The 20288-nt window shown below is 51.9% G+C and overlaps 1 protein-coding gene and 1 non-coding gene across 3 annotated transcripts in view; one reads left to right on the forward strand and one right to left on the reverse strand.

Moving 5' to 3' along the window:
* The window catches only part of SYT2 (synaptotagmin 2), a 108221-nt gene extending 89568 nt beyond the window's left edge, over positions 1 to 18653 (reverse strand). The window contains exon 1 of one of the 2 annotated variants that reach the window (XM_019821995.3): positions 18417 to 18653. The gene's annotated coding sequence lies outside the window, so the exon portion shown is untranslated. Of the gene's footprint in view, positions 1 to 18185; positions 18211 to 18416 lie in introns of those variants that run through there. The other variant, XM_019821997.3, reaches the window with a different exon arrangement.
* LOC111558481 lies at positions 5684 to 5790 on the forward strand. The gene has a single exon (XR_002739382.1). It is a non-coding gene; the product is annotated as a U6 spliceosomal RNA (small nuclear RNA).
* Positions 18654 to 20288: the final 1635 nt, after the last annotated feature.

Below are 20288 nucleotides of genomic sequence, written 5' to 3' on the forward strand. Positions count from 1 at the left end.
TCAGGTTGGAAATGAGAGATAGCTACAGAGGGATTTGGCTCTAACCCCAAAATCCTGAATTGCGTTTTCCCCTCTGTTAAGCAAGCATTACTCATCCATCTCCCACGCCTGTGATGTTACATGAGACCTTGGAGGGAGAGAACTGCAGACCCAAAGAACAAGAGGATCCACTTGGTTGCGGCAGGAGGGCATGGGACTAGAAGCCGGAAGAACTTCCTGATGGGGGAGGAGCCTGTGAGACTTGGAAACGGGTGGCCAGAGGCACTGGCCCCATCTCTGTCCTCGGGGTCTTTCAGAACTCAGGAGCACAGGCTGAGTTAGGCTGTTCATCTTACAGCCGTGTCCTCAGGTGGCCCCTCGTCCAGCTTCTGGTGGGGATGGGAGACATGGGAAAGGAGGAAGATCAAATGGGAGCCAGAATTTGGAGGTTCTGTTTGGGGTCTGGAGCTTCACAGAAGGTTCAGTGCTCCTGGGAGCAGCTCCAGGAAGGCTACCACCCACTGATAGGGTGGCTGAGGCTCAGCATGGGAAGGCACTCCCTTCAGCCGCACCATGGGGCCAGGCCCCCATTGCAAATCTGGCCATTCTCCTCCCTGAATTCCTGGTATACTCAAGGGGCTTACTCTCCTCCCTACTGAGCTGATCAGAAGGGGCACTTCCCCAACACACACACACACACACACACACACACACACACACACAGCCACTCCCATCATCCCATCCCCCATTGGGGACCAGCCAGCCTTCTTGGCACAGCTGCTTGTGGCTGTAATTCTATCCCGGGATCCCCATGACATCATTCCGCACATGGTCAGTGGGGAAGGGGAGGAGGGAACAAGGTGGCTTTGGGACGGGGAGAAAGGGCCAAGAGACTTGTCCCTGAAGACACACCTCTAAGGAGAGGCATTGTGGGAGGGGCCCAGCTCCACAACCCCAGAGCTGTACAATCTTAGGCAAATCATTTAACCCCTTGGAGCATCTCACTCATCTGCATAATAGGGCCATTCTACAGGGTTGTTTTCAGTACCCAAGAGGCAGGGAGCATTGTGGGAGGGGACGGCTTCCCCCCCCCCCCACCATCCTCCATCCACCATCAGCATCCCACCATGCCCTCTCAGATATCCCAGGGGCTGCATGTTGCACCTTTGTTTACCCCTAACCATCCTCTCTGTCATTCACCAACATTCTGAATGTTGGACAGTGTAGCCACCCCATAAAGCAGGCAAGTCCAGAATAAAGGACTATGGGCCTCTGCCCCCTCCCCTGTAAAGTACACCCTGAGAAGGTTGCCCCACAGGACCCTCTGCACAAAACTCACGCCTCTTTGAGGAAGTGCCCCCACACCCATGATTCTGAGAGTCAGGGAAACCCAGGAGCCCCACACCTACCAGGAGGGCAGCATGAAACATCTGATTACACAAACCTGCCATGGTCCCTGCTGAATATTTCATACAGGAGCAATGATCCATTAGTCACCATCAATTATTCATCCTCATCAGGGCCAGCGCCAGGGACACAGCATGGGAGCAGCTGGAGCTGGGACCCACACCCACTCTACCTCCACTCCCCATCAAAGGCAACCAGAAATCTCTCCCATCCCCCCACCCACCTAGGGTCCTACTGAGCACCCACCTCTGAAAAGTATGCACGGGTAGTCAGATGGATATCACCCCACTGAACAGATGGCCAGCAAGTCACAGGCCAAGCTGAGACTGCAATGCATGAGCCTCACAGTAAGGATTTCCAAGAAATAAGAAATAGACACACTCTCTTTGTCAAGTTCAACAAGCATATTTGGCAGCAGGTTGATGTCACAGAGGTGGCTGGACCAAAGGTACCGGGTATGTGTCCCTTATAAAGACTCCTACTGCCAGGCCAGCCCTGGCCCCATTCTGAAGGTCTCCTTCCTTCAAAAGAAATCACAGAATCATGGACTCTCAGAGTTGAAGAGAAAAGATCCTCAAGACCAAGCCATCAGTGTGACAGGAGCCCCGCCAGCAACATAACAGTTAAATGGCCCCTGGCCTCTGCTGAAATGTACCTAAGGACAAGGTGCTTGTGTCTCCTAAGAAAAGCCACTGAGTGTTTGGACAGTTCTAATCCTTCAACATTCATTCCATAAATATTTACTGAGTATCTTCCACGTGCCAGGCACCGATGGAGACACTAGGTTTACACCCAAAACAGACCAATTCTTGCTCTATTTGAAGGGTGTTGGGGGTGTCTGGATAATTCAGTTTGTTGAGCATCTGACTCTTGATTTCAGCTCAGATCATGATCCCAGTGTCATGGGACTGAGCCCCACGTCAGGCTCCACACTTAGCGTGGAGTCTGCTTAAGATTCTCTCTCTCTCTCTCTCTCTCTCTCTCTCTCTCTCTCTCTCTCTGCCCCTCTCCCCTGCTCATAGTTTCTCTCAAAAAATAAAATAAATAATTTTTTTTTAAAAAAAGAACTGTCTTCCTAACAGTGGGTCAAAATTAGTCTCCATGTATCTTGTGCTCTCTGGGTCTGGTAGAAGATGAGAAGTAGAATCAATTCTCTTTAAGACCAAAGCCTTGGGCTTACTGCAGTTAAGACTATGGGACCCAGTTTGCTCCTCCAGGCTGGCCTTGCACCCCCAAACCACCTCCCTGTTTGGGCAATGGTTTTCAGGACTTGGACCTGAGCAATGGGTACTCTTGGTGTTAGTGGAGTGTTAGCCCCCAATTCTCCCTCCCCCAACAAGAATATTGTACCCACACATGCAAACACCAGTCTTCTCTGCCAAGCAAGAGACTTGTTCTATCTCTGACTCCAACTCCACTCCCAAGAACTGGTTTTGTCCACTGGTAAGGCAGGCAGTGAACCACCCAGTGTTAAAAATGACACAGGAAAGCAGTGCCTTAAATATATTCCTCAAACAGCCTTCACCATGCCTGGAATCCCATCGTTATTTATCCAGCCTTTTCTGGGTAGGCATCACTGCCTATTCAACATGCAGATGCCTTTTTGTTGGGAGGAGTGCCATGTTCAGCAGAGGAGCAGTTTGAATCTGTGCCTGGGGCTGCAGAATAAGACATACCGCACTGTTTTCAGGGCTAGGGGAAGGGAGATGAGATTAGCAGGCCTGGAAGAGTGGCGAGGACTGGGTAGCATAGAACAGCCAGTAGGCACTTGACATCTCTAAAGGGAGAAGAACCCAAAGAAGAGATAGGAGGTAACCTGAATATTGTCTGGAATTTCCCTTTTGTGTAAGGTAAGTTATGGAGAGTTTCAAGTGATTCCACCCAGTAAGTAGAGCCTGAACTGCTTCTCTCATCACCCAAAGGATGATCGTTACACATTCTCCCCGACGCTAAGTGCCCTGGACAGGGAAACAAGGAGTGTTTGGATTATCAGTTTAGTGAAATATATGGTGGTCAAGTATATAGTGGTCAATATATAAGTGGGGAAGATGAGAAATGAAGGAACTGGAGAATAGAAAAGAAGAGCTTCTTTTGTCTGCAGGATTTTCTGGGGCCTGCAAGAAAAGGACTGACCCCATTCAGATGAACCAAGAGGGTGAAAAGGTGGTGTAGCCCTACTACAGGCACATAAGGACACAGCCATGGTCTGGCACTCTATCTTCTCTCCCACCATCACAGGCAGACTCCCCCAGCCCTCAGGGCTCTGAAGAGCCTCCAGTCTCTGCCCACCCTCCTCCCACACTGGGCCCCATGCCAATCTATGCAGCCATTCCTCCTGTTGTAAGAAGAACTCCCACTGCAGCTCCCACAAGTGAGGGAGGGGCTCAGTTCTAACACCCTGTTGACCTGCCAGTGCAGAGAAGACTAGATTCTTCACTCTCATTCCTACATAGCCGCTCCCCTCCAGGGATGCCTAATCAGCTCCAGCTTCATGGCAGTACTCTATCTATCTTCAGTTAAGTTTCGTGTAACAGACTGCACCATGCCACAAAAGCCCTCCCTTCCCACCAACCCAGGAAAGATTTTGCCTATGAATGGAGTGGGCAATGAGGTATCTGGAATAACAAATATTACAGGGAAGATGCCCCTGTGCTAAACATTTCAGCAAGCTGGAGGGAGATGCCAGTCACTGAGTTTGGGAGACTCAGTGGATTCCAAGACCCGAGGTCATGTATTCCTAAAACCTACAAGCTAAACTGGACCTCCCCTAACCTAGGTCATGTGTGTCAAAGCTACTTTTAAATACCTCTTGTGAAAGATGATTATAGACAGTCAGGCTCATAGCATATTTGGAATTCATTCCTCTCATTTTATAGAGTAAAAAGTGGGATTCAGGAAGAAGACGTGGCTTGGCCAGGGTCTTACAGTCAATAAAAAGTGATAACAATTCTTCACAACACCAATTATCTTCTCATCACAGCCTCTATCTCCAAAATTGGAAAGTCAGGACTTAGCCTGTGACAATCCAGTCTGGAGAGAGAGCGCGCACAAGTGCAGTGCTCTGTCCGTGGTGCTGAAATTCCCCTCTCAAGCAGCCAAGAAGCATTGTTGACATGCCTCTAGCATTGTAAAGGTGTTATGGGGGATCTGGGAGGAAGTTAATAATATAATCCAGGAGACCATTTACATGAAGGAGTCAGAGACTAATTCTAAGGGCATAAACAGGCATATGAGCATGGGAAAGGGGGCAGTGTACTATCCCTACCCTTGAACAGGGTATGGCCCCCTGATTTTAAGACACTGAGATACAGGTCCTTTCAGAGAAGCTAAAAGTGAGGAAAAAAAAAAAACAAAAAACAAAAAACAAAAAAAACAAAAAGAAAAAACATGACTATACTGGTCAGCTTCAAAGTTTCCATGGGGAAACTTTCTTTTTTTTTTTTTTTTTTTTTTCAACGTTTACTTATTTTTGGGATAGAGAGAGACAGAGCATGAACGGGGGAGGGCCAGAGAGAGAGGGAGACACAGAATCGGAAACAGGCTCCAGGCTCTGAGCCATCAGCCCAGAGCCTGACGCGGGGCTCGAACTCACGGACCGCGAGATCGTGACCTGGCTGAAGTCGGACGCTTAACCGACTGCGCCACCCAGGCGCCCCGACCATGGGGAAACTTTCTAAGAAGGAAGTCACCAAAGGGAAGGCCAAGAGAAATTTGGAGACTACGTGGATTAATAGGAGAATCTTTAGAAGATGTGGGGTGATCTTGAAAGGTTCTGCCATAAGCCTGGAGGCTGGGCATCAGGATTTTTCAAGGTCATACCTCCAAAGTCCAGAATTATGACTGTTATCCTTCTGTGGTTCTTGGAGTCAAGTGGGGAAAGGAGGGGTGTGTGTGTGTGTGTGTGTGTGTGTGTGTGTGTGTGTATGTAATTAAAAAAGCACTGTCAGGATTGTGTTAAAAAGGAGTTGAGTCTAGCCTGAGCCCCAAACTGGAGTCCATACTGAAAAAATCTGGAAGCCATGTTCTTCACAATATCCCTAGATCTTTACTCTCTTCAGTATTGAGGCTGAGTGATAGTGGCTTGTTGGCAAAGCAAACGTTCAGCATGTGTGAATGGATCACATACAAGGAGCTGTTTTAGGGGCACCTGGCTGGTTCAGTCAGTAGAGCATGCAACTCTTGATCTCAGGAGTCATGAGTTGAAGCCCAGCATTGGACACAGAGCCTACTTAAAACAAAACAAAGAAGCTGTTTAACAAGGGATGCACAGCACCCTGAATTTAAATGGACAGCCCATGTGCTCACTTTGGCAGCACATATACTAAAATGGGAATGATACAGAGAAGATTAGCATGGCCCCTGCACAAGAATGACATGCAAATTCCATGGGCAGCCCACATGGTAGCAGACATCTGTATATTCTGCTGCAGGTTTGACTCTCATAAGGGAAGTCTCCTGATGCTGAGTTCACACTCACTCACACACACACACACACACACACACACACACACACTCACACACACACCATCCCTCACCTCAGAAACACCATCCTAACACTGATAAAGAAGAGACTTTCACTCTCCCAAGCCCTATTATGTCCAGCATTACTCTGTTCCTCTTCCTCCTCCCCACCCTACTCCTCCTCTTCCTCTTTTCCTCCCATGCTGTGATGCACTCATTGAATACAAGTCAACTATAACAACTGTGCACACAGTCAACTCTTTCCAGCATGTCTATATCCACACTCATAAACCCTGGGATAGAGAGAATCTTGGTGGTCAATCTATCCTTTATAAATATCTACCCTGTCCCAGACTTTCTTCTTTTTTTAATGGTTATTTATTCATTTATTTAGAGAGTGGGGGAGGGGCAGAGAAAGAGAATCCCAAGCAAGCTGCACACTGTCAACATAGAACCCGACATGGGGCTCAGCCCCATGAACCGAGATCAGGACATGAGCCGAAATCAAGAGTCAGATGCTTAACCAACTGAGCCACAGGCACCACAGAGACTGTCTTCTCTTTGGAGATCTCACCATCTGTTTGCTCTTCTGTCACAGTGTCTAACCACATTTACTGTTCAGAAATTCCTCTTTGTGTCTACCTGAAATCCTTCATGTTCTAGATTGCCTTTCTGACATCATGAATCATTAAAGATGCCAAGGATCTTCCTCACTGGGAGGGGGGGGGCAGGGTTTCATTGGACCTTTTGTAATTTGCAGGCAGACACATGGATGACTGCAATACTCCCCCTACCTATATACACATGGAGAGCCTGTGACTATGGGTAATAACAACAAAAAAGCCCAAGGACACAAAGAATCCTGGAGATGGCATCTGATCCACCTCCTGTTTTTAGAGACAGGACTACCGCAGGGTCCTCTGAGAAGGCCAATCCCATGCCCTCAAGGAGCTCATCTCCAGTCCTTGTTTCTGGGTCTGAAACATGAAGCACCTAGCTTTCCTTAGCCCCCAAACCCAGCCTCATATTGCCAGCAACTAATACACTTCTCAGAAGCCATATTTATATTACAGCAGGACAAGAGAGCAAAGGTGTAATTGGGCTCGATTTGATTGAGTGTGACAATTGCAGTTAGCCACATGTGTCATTGAGAGATGTGAACTGGGGATAGTTTATGCTCAAAAACTCATTTCCAAGAAGACCTGACATCTTCCTCTCACAGACATCCAGACAGTGCTGACATCAGTGGCAACGGAAGAAAAGATCCATGGACTCGTCTGAGGGAGAGACCTCGTAAGGTCATCTATCTACTCCTGCCTCCACCTCCACACAAACACTCCCTCAGAAAAGCTTTTTCCCTGCTTTTCTGGAACATCTCTCTGACACTCTCTCTTCATCCCCTTGATTGCCTACCACGTCTCAGTGCAACCAGCAAGAAAGTGCTGCCTAATGTCGAATTTACTAAACCCTGCTTGCTTCAGTTTCCAACCCTTGCTCTAGTCCTAACCTTGGTGAAATGACAGCGACCTTCTCCTCTTATATCTCCATCCCTGATTCCAACCACTCTGGGGACACACCTGTCATGCTCACTCCTCCATTTGTGATGTCAAAGAACCATGGTCCCCTGGCTCTGGGCTTGTTCTCTGTCTCTCTGCTGATCGCTGGAATCAGTGGCCAAGGAGTTGTCTCATCCCTGTTCCTGAATTCCTTTCTCAGTCTGCAGAGGAAGAACTATAGTTTGGACTTTGAAAACCTCTAATGCTTTTCTGGGACCCTAAGAAGGGACTGCAGGGATTTCTAGTCAAATATCTCCACTTTACAGAGGAATGAACAAATACAAAGAGAGAAAAATGACAAACTCAGGGTCACCAGGGGAATTAGAGGCAGAGTTAGACTCTCCTTTGCCCTCCACAACGCAGAGCCTGCCTCCCAGCTCCCTGGCAATGCCAGGGAGTGACCTGAAGTCCCAAGAGAAGGCTCAGGAGTGCCTATGGCTCCTCCACAGTTCATGAACCCTGCTAGATGCCCCCGTTATAAACTCTAGGAGCGTTGAGTTCTTTTTTACTTCACATCAATTATCATAATTGTAATTCAATAATCAATTGTGTGTTTCTTGTCTTCAGTGTCTTTCTTCCCTCAGACTATAAAGGTCATGAGGGCAGGGACTGTGTCTGCCCTGTCTTTGTCACCACTGCAGCCTTGCACATGAATGGTTGTTGCACAAATGAGTGAATGAATAAATAAATGAATGAATGGGAGCCTGTGGAGGGGTGACCTATGTGACCCCTGCAATGCTAGGGGTCCCAGCTTCTTGCCCTGGCTCTAACACTGAGGGAGGCAATGTCACAACTTTTCCTTCTCTAGAGAATTGGGACATAGAAAAGAGTCTTATCACTATGGGGTATGTACACTTGAAGCAGCCCTTTGCTTTAGGTGAGCCCTTCACCTAAAGTCATTAGTGAAAGTATTTAATGAGTCTATATGCTCTCTTATCTATCTCTCTCCCCACCCCCACCTCCCCCACATCACTTCTGTCACTAGGGCGGTGACAGGTGCCCCAATCCCTGGCCCCAGACACACTGTCTCATTCACCTTCCCACCATGTCTCCTGCTTCTGAGCACCACAGTCCCCCATCAATGTTGCCTCCAGAAAGGTCTAAGCTAACAGTCACAGCCAAGCAGGCTTCACCTGCATTAGCTCCTAATCACAGATGGCAGCTGTCACAGGGCCTGGAAAGGCAACAATAGTTATAGGAGAAACCATGGGTCCAAAGTCTGCAAGGAGACCACACAGCGGCCATGCCCCCAAGCCAGACCCCAGCCTAGGACCCTGCCCAGAGCACTTCTGAGCCAAGAAGGGAAGTGGCATGTGGTGGGAAAGAGAGACCACATGTCAGCTGGAGAAGTCTTCTCCAACCTGAAGATTGGTCTCAGATCCAATTTCATTCTCAATTTCCAAGGAATGTGAGAGGGAGGCCCCACTGCCCACAGGCAACCTGCCAAGAGCTGTGTATGTGTGGTAGGTTTGCATCTGTGTGTTTATGTGAAGTTGTGAATCTTCCCTCCTCTGAGCCAAGTGCTCTGGGGTGTCACAATCCCCAGACAAGAGACAAGCAAGAAATGCTCTCTGAAAGTAGGGTGATGGGATGGACCCTGGGAGGGGCTGTTTTGGGAATCCGCCTAGCTTGCTAAAGGCCAGAGCTCTGTGTCCCAAACTGAGAGTCCTGGGGGTGCCAACCTGCCCTATGGAGGCTGCCCTATCCTGTGTCTGTGAACTTCCGAATTTACTGTTGAGTTCTCCCTGCCCACTGGCCGCCAAGCCCAGGGTTGGTTTCCAATACATCTCCTGGGTAGAGAGGAAGAGCCAGAGGGAGAAAAATACATTCGTGGGACTGTGAGAGTGGAGAATCAGGGACCCAATCCTGCTTTAGCTCAATGACCCCATAGGACAGTGTCCAGGGTCTCAATGCTCTCCCCCTCCCAGGAAAGGACAAACTGCTCAGGTGACCCTCTCATCAGGGAGGCTTCCATCTTTTACTATGTCTCAGTCTTTCCCCATTCCTGGTCTATGATGGGCAGCGCAGGATGGCTGAGCCGGGAAAGGAGCTATGTGCCAGGATAATCAATTACCCAGCCATGTGGCTGCTGAAGAGCTGAGAGACGAGTGTTCCCTGTTGGGCCAGATGTACATGTGCAGACACCTGACCTCGTCTGAAGGTGGCTATTCCACTGTCCTCCAGAGCCTCCCTGCCCTGCCCTCCACTTGTCCTCCCAGGATGAACCAACCACATTCTCTCAGTGCCCAAGCCACAAAAGCCACGGAAGAGACAATGAAGGCTGCCTGTTCTTCCTGAGGGAGAAGCAGTTACCTCCTGGCCTCTAAGATCAGGGTGCTAACTCTTAATTACAACAGACAGTTGTCCAGGAAGACAGAGCCCGTAACTCTGCTCCCAGCTCGCAGCTTCTCTGTGGCTGCCGGACTGTATACATGGAGCCCCAGACTCACCTGGCAGGAGGCAGCGAAGGATGAATTATAAGACGAAACGGGTACTCAGAACAGCAGGAAGAATATGGCTAGACACAAAGAACTTCCTCACTCTTAGGGGTTCCTGTTAAGGACTGATTTTCCTTCCCACCAGGTGGTCCTTGGAGGGCCTGTCCAATAGGGGCTTTAAGTCCCCTACACAAGATAGGGAAGCACTGCCAGTCCTCATTTGTGAGATTTTACTTCTGGGAGGGACTGAGATCCGGGTTTCCTCTGCATCCCCAGAGCTGTGTGGACTGAACGAGTGCCCAGACGCTACCAGCACGACCAGTTCTACATAGAGGACTGTGAATAGCTGCCTGTGCAGGCATCTATCACAGTCCAGCCTGACCACCCCCCACCCCTGTCCACAGTTGTGCAGCCTGGGGGACTGTGGCACTGGGGACAGAGTCTGGATGTGGACTCTGCTGCCCACTAGCAGTGTGACCTTGGGGACATTCACTTCACCTTTCTGAGACTCACTGTTTTCATCTACAAAGGAGGTGAAATATCACAAGCTCTACAATGAGAGGGGCTTTCTGCACCCTTCTCATTTCTTCACAAAGAACATTAAAAAGACGTGCACTCAAGAGTGAAGATTTAATAAAAACTTATAATCTTTGCTACTTCATTAAAGGAAGTCTTAAGTGGAACTGGCATTTATTTATCTATTTATTTATTTAGCAGTTGTGCGATGCAGAAGAATCCATTGGTTAGAAGGGTTTGGTGCCTGACCTTGATCCACACTGAGGTACGAGCAGTTCAACCCATTGCTTTAGGACCATCACTGCCAACACGTTAAAAACGGCAAACCACCTTAGGGTTATTCTAAAAACAGTCTGGACGTTATGGCTCCCCCTGAACAATTCTTGGGGGCTCCCAGGGGTCCACAGATCACTTTGAGAACGGCTGTTCTAGGACATCTCGTGTAATCTTCCCATGGGCCATATCCCTTGTGTGTTACTGTCTCCATTTTCAGATAAGAACCCTGAAACTCAGACAGGTTAAGGAACTTGCCCAGACACAGGCAGAACGTGGCAGGTGTAACCTAAACCTAGGCTATATGACTCCCTGCCACACACATGCCGTTTCGGTTATGCCCTGCAGAACACGCAACTGTGGGCCATGGACCAGGGGGTGTTGGGCATCTTCTCTCCGCCTCCCCCCTCACCTCTCCTTCCCATGCCTTGGGGGCTCACCGTCTTTATCCCCGGGGAAGGCTGAGGACACCTCCCAGCCTCTGCAGGGGTGACGATCTGGCTCTGTTACTGTCTGTTACCCCTGGGTACCTCTGCTACTCTTTCACCAGCAGGAGCTGGGGGCCGGGGTCTCCCTGGGAAGCCCTTGACCCTGGGGGGCTGAGCTAACAATCGCAGGCTCAGCCTTCGCTTCTCCCCTGCCTCCTACAGCAGCAAGTGCAGTTCTCAGCATCAAAGAGCTAATCCAATTTCTCCGTTGTGCTTCCCCCATTTGCCTCCTGCAATGCTAGGATTGATCTGGAACCAGGGCAGCCTTATTAAAGTGATGCCTTTTCCTCCTCATGGGAGAGTCAAACTGGGAGAGGGAGCCCTCTTACCTCCCCTCAATTAACTCCAAGTTTCCTGCTAACCCCAATCCCAGCCGCAGCCACCCTGTGTTTCCTGGGGTTTACTTCTAATTTTCCTTGGCTCCTAGTGGTGAGGCTGGATTTCAGCCCCCAGGTCTGCTTCCCCAGGATCTCAGAGCACTTAACCACTAGCCTCTTGTTCATCCTCTATACATTCCTCAGACAGAGTGGAACACAAGAACCCAAAGGTTCTGGCATCTAATCTCAGACCCCCCTCACTGGGCCTGTGACTTTGATCCATGTCAGTTGGCACAATAAGGGATCCATGGCTAACAATGAAAATGGAGAGCCAAGCAGCCCCAAGGAGGATAGGGATAAAGAGGTATGTGTTTACTAAGCATGCTTTTCTCCAAATAAACACAGCAGATGAGAGACAAAGAGGGTGCTCGGGGACCTCTACCACCGGTAGCCCATGCCCTCTCCCCAGAACACCCTCATGCCACCTGTCAGGGTCTCCTCCTCTCCAAGGAGCAGTCAGGGGATATGAAGTTGGGCTAAAGCAGGAAAAACTAAGGTTAGACATCAGAGAGGAATTCCTTTCTATATATAGCATAAAAGCTTCTTCCCCAATCACTTCAGGGAACAAGATACTAAAGGATCATGTAGAAAGCAGGGGTGAGCCTCCTTGATTTGGCTGCAGTCACCTCCTGCATCTGCAGTGGGCTGTTGGGCCTCGACCCCACTTTGTCTCCCCTCCAGGTCATCTCCTCAGTCGGCCTGGCATGGAAAGGGTTAAATTTCTCCCCACCCCACCCCCATCCTCCAGCTAAGAGGCCCCCTTGTCCCATTCCTCCATTCTTTTCAGTTTTCCCGGCTCCCTACTGCCAAGCTCACAGTTACGTTCAACAGTAAGTATGGAATAATTGTAATGGGTAAATGTCACCTCCAACTGCAATGTTCTCTAATCGCTAAATTCCAGAGCTTCGGCATCAACCCAGTTATGGGAAGCCCTGCCAGGGGTCTCCATGGCCTGAGGACTCCTTGTCCCACCCAGAGGCACCTGGTCCTCACAAATGCCTCAGGGGAGCCTCCCTGACTCGCTGCTCAGCTACTGCCCTACCCTAGTCCCAGACCGTCCAGTGATGAACCCCTTGGGTTTCTCGGTTTCTTTGCAGAGGGAGGAAGTGAAGAAGGCCCCAAGGTCTGAGGGAAATCTGGTCCTGGCCAGGCAGCTATCCTGGGGCTGGGGAGCTCTGGGAGCCCAGTCACCGTGCACCCAGCCATCACAAATGACCCTGGCAACAGAGCTCCACTCTAGGTGTAAAGTGGGGGGACCCAGTAGAGGAGGAGCCCCATGCTCTGACTTTGGGGAGCTCCCAGGCCGATGGAAGATATGTGGTTCTTCTGACCTCCCTTTTTAATCCCTTGTGCTTCTTACAGAACAGGTGCTGAGTCCATCTGAATTGGAAGTGGAAGGAAAAGGAGGAGAGGAGGAAATCAGGAACAATGTGCTCTGGCTCAGACAGTGCTTGGACTCCAGTTGCCCCTCTATGCGAGGGTTGAGTGCTGGGCTCTAAGTCCATGGGGGTCTTGACTTCTCAATCCTGGACTCTCTGAAGAAGAGAAGCAGTCAGATACCAACTAGACACGCACACATGTACACAAGCCTATGTCTTGCTGGGCTTCGGAAGAAAACTCTACCAAAATGGGAACTTGCAGAGGCTTTGGGTGCCGATTATGCCAGCACCCCATTCAGATAAGGCTGTCTGAGGCTGGGGGCAGATTCCCCAAGTGCCCCATCATTTGCTCTGCTCCACCCACGATGGTTCTTTCCTCCTTGCTTCAGAGCAGGTGCTCCTGAAGATGCCCGAGCCCTTACGGCAAGTCCCAAGGAAACCCAACACCAGAGAGGGAGAGCTGATTCCATTTCTCCAAAGGATCACTGCCTGATTTTGTAAAAGTCTGCTACCTGGTTTTAATTACTGGTTCCCTGCTTATACTCAAAGCTGATGACACTGAGGACCCCTGACCATGTTGGCCAGTTCCACACTCTAGACAGAGCTGGTGAGAGGGAACTGGGGAAGGGAGGCTCACTGGGGAGAAGCTTTGACCAATTAGCTACAGTGGCCTGGAAAGACCCCCAAAGTCTACGATCTGGGTTCGAGACCTTGCTCTTACCTCTTGATGGTACAAGATTTTAAACCGGTCACATAACTTCTCCGGGCCTTTGCCTCTTTATTATAAAATGGGACCGTGATGGCTGCTGCGAGGCCTCTGTGGTACTAAGGCCCGCAGTGATGAGAGACAGAAAAACTTCATTACAGAAAGGGAAACTGAAGGGGGGAGCTGGAAAAAGAAGCAGGCTCGGTGAGTGACGGCAGTGTTGCTTGGTGCCCAGTTGGTACATTCTGGCTATGCCATTTCTTACACCTGCTGGTGAGTGTTGCCTATAGCAAACGCTGAAATCCTGAGGCCCTGGACGAAATGGTCAAACAAGGGCCTCTTCTGACTTTATGACAGCAGGGCTGTCCTCTTTGTTTCTTGTTCCTGACCCCCAATTTGGGAGCTGCCTGGTGGCACCAAACCCTCTGAGTTTCAGTGATATTATAACAGAATGAGCAACTCATAGCCTACTTCCCTAAGAATTCAACCTCCCCATCCCTGGCATTCAGTCATATGGTCTCTAGACCAGACAGGTGGGGAAGTCTGTCCTAGTCTGGAAATTGTCCAGGGAGGAAGCTTTTAGAACCTCTCTTGCATACCATGTATTTGGGGCATCCTTCCTGATGTTTAATTTTAGACCCCTTCCTGAAGCTGAGACTTCTTTGTGTTGGGGGGTGGGAGGAGAAGAGGGGCTGGCAGCCAGGTGCTCCCTGCAGCCAACTCGCAATGAGTGGTCAGGTCCCTCTGGGCCCAGATCCAAATATACCCATCACTCTGGCTACTACCCTGAACTATCAGTTCCAGGGATGAAAAGGAAGTACTGCTGAGACAAGTCCTTCCCAGAAATGAAGCTTTGACAAAATACGGCTTTGTCAGGCATAAAAAACTGCCTGAAAGTCAGAGGGAAGAAATGCTGGAATGGCCACAGAAGAAGTTATAGCAGCTCATTCCTTTGAGTTTTTAAGATTAACAGAGGTGGAAAGCGTTCCCTCCAGTGGGGAAACCCAAGGAAGAGTCTTGTCTGTGGGCAGTGAAAGGGCTAGGAGGGCCCGTAGGTGACATCATAATGATGGAAAACACTTACATGGCCTTGACCATGTGGTAGGCGCTGTGTTAAACCCTTGACAGGAATTAATTCATTTAATCCTCACCAAATACAACCTATGTCATAGGTAGGAATTTTATCTCCACTCTACAGATGGGCAGACTGAAAAGCAGAATTCAGTTAACTTGCCCAAAGTCAGGATGAGTGACAAAAGCAGGAGGGACCCAGGCAATCTGGCTAGAGTCACTATACTGGCTCTATGACTTGACATTTCACTAAACTATACTATCCATCACAGACTCCCCATTCTCATGAGAACCTAGGACTGGCTTCTCTGACCTAGTGGAGGAAGAATAATCAACTTGTTGCATGTATGATGATTATTCAGGTACAGAATTTAGGGTTGTATCTGTCCAGTGGGCCATATTAATTGTTATCATTTATTGAATGCTTACTACCCTGTGGGGTAAGTATTATTACCTCTGATTTACAGATGAAACCTTCCAGACCTGGTCACGTCACTCCACTGCACGGTCTTGAACCACCCTGTATGTCCTCCTAACAGCTGTTGCAATTGTGATGAATTATACGTCTGTTTAATTCTGTGTGTCATTCACTCCACTGTAAGTGCCATGAGGGCAGAAACCAGGTCTGTTTTGTTCCCAACTGAATCTCCAGTGCCTAACATACCCCTGGCACAGAGTAGACTCTCAAAAGCTAACAGTTGAATGAATGTAGAAACTGAGGCTCAGGGGCATCTGGCTGGCTCAGTCGGTAGAGCACGTGACTCTTGATCTCAGGGTCGTAAGTTCAAGTGTTGGGTGTAGAGATTACTAAAAAAATGAAGAGAAAAAAAAGAAAAAAGAAACTGATGCTCACAGTAGCTATGCAATTTGCCTAGGCTGGCTGGAATGCAAAATCCACAAGGGCAGGGACTGCGGTCTGTTCGCTGCTGTATCCACAGTGACTAAAACAATGCACATAGTAGGTGCTCACATAGTAGGTGCTCCCCAATAAATATCTGTTGCCCCCAATAAATATCTACTTAATAAATATTAAATATGAATTGATAAAGGCACACACTTTGTAATTAGGATTATGAACCCAAGCCTGTTGGTTTGCTGCCTCCTATTTTAACCACTGCCCTGTACTGAGTGAACACTGTCTATAGTTCCCTTTGGACTGCCACTTCAGTTCTCAAAAATCATCTCCATCAACCTGAATCTTTTGTGTGTGTTGCTCAAGAGAAACAATCCAGCTGCAGCTAGAACTGAGATCAGGAAAGCCCAAATCCCAAAGCCAAGTGAAACAGCATTTCTACCGTCCACAGCCTTTGACTATCCCTGAGGATGTTTCTGTCCAAGGAAGGGGACAACGAGTCGCTCTTCTAGCCCACTGAGCCCCAACGTCCTCCCCCTCCATCCTCACTGTCCCTCCCACACCCTGGATCCCAGACCACCTGCTGTCCCTCAATCTACTCTCCTGAGAGGGCTGCACAGACTCTACAGGGTCAGTGGAGAAAAGAGGAGACTCAGCTGAGAGAGGACAGAGTCCAGGTAGAGGCAATGGGTCCTTCGATATCAGGCTTGCCTGGGGTTGGGGAATACTGGCTGAGGGGGAGCAGGGAAGAGAATTCTCCAGCCACCTCCAAAGCCCACCCACCCCAGTTCTCTGCAGTGCCAGGGACATTCCTGTCACATCTGCCTGGAAGTTGACTGAGGGTGAAAGGGAGAATGACCTCTGGTCTCTTCCCCCTAGAGACAGCAAGTCAGGTCTATGTGACTCTGGAATAGAACACTTATCTCTGCCTTCCCCTTTCTTAGCTTTCCAGAAGCTCCTCAGCTCCTCCTCGGGCAAGGCATGGAGAGTGGGCCTGGGTCAAGCCCAAGAGGTGCCCAGAAAAAGCAAGTCCCCCCAGGGGTGTCCTAGAGGATGAAGCCAGTGATCTAGGTGCCAAGCAGGACAGCAGCTGGCTGCACCAAGGAGAGAAGCCCAGGACTGAAGGTTCAGCTGGCACTAGTCATTCCCAGGGTCATGGGGAAGAGAAGCAGGGTTGGGGCTGGGCTCCCTGGCCCAGGCCTCAATTTGCCCGGTGTGGACCCCTGACGCTGACTCACCTCTGGGGCCCTGACACAGGCTGCAGCTGGCAGTGCCTGCCAGGCCACTGCTCACCAGGCACGTCCCACTGCATCACAACCACCCTGCCCCTCCCACCTGCCCCTCCGGCCTTGTCTTAGGGGCACAGGGCACGGCTCTACTTTTGGCACTTCTGGTGGACACAGAGATGTTTCTAGCAGCCCAAAGTCAGCACTTGTACCTAAGCAGGGGGAGACGACTTAGAAAGATTACGGGCTATCCTTCTCCTCACGGTCACACCCTCTTGATGAAGTGCCCAGCTTACCAAGAGCTGGACGGCTCAGGTTGAGGATAATTATTACACACGGGGGACCCCCTCAGGGCAGCCGCAGCGGGAGAGGAGGAGGGGCACCCTCCAGCTCTCCAGGTCAGACCTTGGCCCACCTTCCCGTCTCTCTGGGTACACGGAGCCTAGGAGCCTAAGGACTTCCTCATCCCCCTGCCCACCCCATTCCTATCTGGGTCCACCCACCACCCACCCCATCAGGACTCTGCCCTTGTCTCCCCACTGCAGCGCCCCCTCCTGGACCACCGCTTCTGTCCTTGCGCGCCTTTCTGCTGCCACAGGAGAGAGCAGCCAGAACACTTACTTCTCTACCTTACAGTGAAGAGGGGGAGGATGCTGCAGAGGGAGACACAGGGCTTCCGAGACCCTCCCACCCCCCACGCCACGGGCTGGGGTGTCCGGGAGGCACTTGTGGAATGTGGGAATGAAAAGGGGGAAAAGAGAATGGGGGAGAGACTGAGATAATGGGGTAGAAGGATAAATCCTCTCTCTTTTTAGTTAAAAAAAAAAAAAAAAAGCCCCTGTGTCCTGAGAGAGGTGGGCCTGAACAGGGGAAGGGGCGACCCCAAATCGGGAAGGTAAATGAAGGAGTCCAGAATAGCCGGCTGGGGTTGTCTGCACTTTCTGGGTCTAGGAGCCCAGCCCTGGGGAGGAGGGCTGAAGCAGGGACGGGACGTCCTAGGTCGTGCTGAGTCATGAGATTTGGAGAGAGGCGAGGGGTGCTCCCATCCCCCTCTCGCGTCCCTGTCCCAGTTCCTCTCGACCCTCCCTTCCAGAAAGTCCCTGTAGTCTGTCCCCCCACCCGCTCCCCAGCCAGGGTCTCTGCCTCCAAAGCCCGCAGACCCTCCTTCCCCTTCCCACGACGGCGGAGCCGGGGAGGGTGGGGTCCCCGAGGCGTGAGGCGGGGGCTAAAGAAGCTGGATTGGAGACGCCCCCGGCGGCCATGGCGGGGGGTAGATGGGGACGTCCAGAAGCGACGGGGTCGCAGAGCCCGAGGGCTCCGGGGACGTCGTCCGGCCCGCAGCCCTCCGCACCTCATCCCCCCGAGCCCCAGGGAGGAAAGCTGCTCCCTCCTCCCGCCCCAAACCCGCAGAGCAGCCGGCTCCTCGCCCCTCGGGGCCAGCTTCCCAAAACGAACCTTCCACCTGGACGCGTCCAAACTCCCCCGGAAGGACGGTGCGGGCGCCCGGCCGGCCCCCTTTTGGCCCCGAACTTCCCGGACCCCACCCTCCCCCCACCCCCGGGAGCCAGGTCCCGCCCCGCGGCCCCTCGGCCCAGGAGCGGAAAACCCGCCCCAGGCAGAGAAACTTTGGAGGGGGAGTCGGTGCCCCCCACGGGCGCGGAGGGGTGGGGGGGGGCACGGACTTACCGGGAGCGGCCAAGCAGGAGGGAACCCGGGTCTCCGAAGTGAGGGGGCGGAGGGCTGCGAGGGCGCGACGCCGGCCACGGTGCAGCAGGGGCGTCCGTTCCCCCGGGGCCCGGAGTCCCCGCTCCGCGCCGGCCCCAACTCGGTCCGAAGTGCCTTTGCCGCAAGACTTGCTGAGCTTAGCAGTCTGCGCCGAGGCGGCGGCGGGAGGCCGCTGATGGCTGGGCGAGCGCGGCGAGCGCTGCAGTGAGGGGAGGAGACGCGGGCGCGCGGGGGGCGGGGCCGGCCGGGCCGGGGCGGGGCGGACCTGCGGGGACTGGTCCCCTCCGCGCCCCCGCCTCCCGCTCAAGGTCACGGCTGCTGCTCCCGGTCGGGGAGAGTCGGACCCAGTGCGGGACGTCATCGTCCCCACCCGAGATGGGCTGTCACCCCTGAGCCAGCTCCCTCTCCCAACCTCCGGAGCCCAACTGCGGCTCAAGGCTCCATTATTGGCCTCAGGAGCCCCCGTAGGCATTTGGGATCTCCGAGCCCCTCTCCCCACGCCGTCCTCCAAGTAAGGCCACCTGGAGGGCAGAGGCTTCTGAGCCTAAAGCGTTGATGAGGAAGAGGGGCATGTTTGGGAGAAGTTACAGGTGGAAAATAGAAGGGGGGGGGGGTGGGAGGAAGCCTGGGGAGGCGGCAAGGAAAATGGGAGGAGGGGGGAGAGTCTGGCAGGAGATGGAGAGGAAACTCCCATTTGTTAAACGACACTGTTTCCCACACATGCTGGTTTCTTAATGCTTAAGACATCTCTTTAAGGTGGGTATCGTGAGCAGTCTGCAGTGGAAACGGCCCCTGGATGGTACTTTGGCCGAGAAGCCGCAGCCACACAGTAGGTGGTGGCACTGAAGAGCCCGGGGAGAAGAGCCGCAAGTCCGCGGCGGAGCCCTTCCTCGCCTACCGCGGAGACGCCAGGGCTGCCCGGGGGCGGGGGCGGGGGGGGGGGGGTATGGCCTCAGAAATTGCTTACAGCACAATTTGAATTTCCATTCTGTGAAGTCAACTTTGTAATAGGACAGTAGCACCCTGCCTCTCTCCCTGGATGCCGGGAGAGGCTCCCCCTCAGGATCCAGCCTGACGGATCAACCCACATTTACCCGGTGAAAGACTAGGTGAGGGAGCGGAAGCCAAACGGGGGACTGCAAAGAGGAAATAGGATTTCAAGCTTGGAGGTGGAGAGAAGCAGCGGTGGAGGGCGCTCTTCCAGATCACTTTGCCGATAATACTAGGTAGATCGTTGGGGCGCCTGGGTGGCTCAGTCGGTTGAACGTCGGACTTGGGCTTGGGTCATGATCTCCCGATTGGTGAGTTCGAGCCCCGCGTCGGGTTCTGTGCTGACAGCCTGGAGCCTGCTTCCGATTCTGTGTCCCCCTCGCTGTCTGCCCCACCCCTGCTTGTGCTCTGTCTGTGTCTCTCTCACTAGGTAGATCGTGGAGACCGCCACCAGCCACCTCCCCTCAAGGGGGCAGTGGCTGTCACCAAAGGGGAGGTCATCCCTGCTCAGCATCTGCAACAAGGGGCAGAGGAGGAAGTGGGGAGTTGAGTCTGAATCTATGCGGGACTAAATCAGACTAGTAACAATCATCCAGCTGCCGCCGGACACTTTCAGAGAGGATTCAGAGAGGATGCTCGGTCCCACCTTAGCCAGGTGTATCCCAGGACTTGTTGCTTCATAAGTCAGAGGGGCTCAGTTTGCTCCTTATGACAATGAATCAGGACATTCATGCAGAGGGAGGCCAGAGAGAGAGCTCCTCACACAGAACCCAGCCAAGCTACCGGGTGCCACTGCCCACCAGTCTCGGGCTTGAGATCAATCTGCTGCCTCCAAGTTCCCCT

Source organism: Felis catus, chromosome F1 (genome assembly GCF_018350175.1).
Source record: "Felis catus isolate Fca126 chromosome F1, F.catus_Fca126_mat1.0, whole genome shotgun sequence".
Classification (NCBI taxonomy): Eukaryota; Metazoa; Chordata; class Mammalia; order Carnivora; family Felidae; genus Felis; species Felis catus.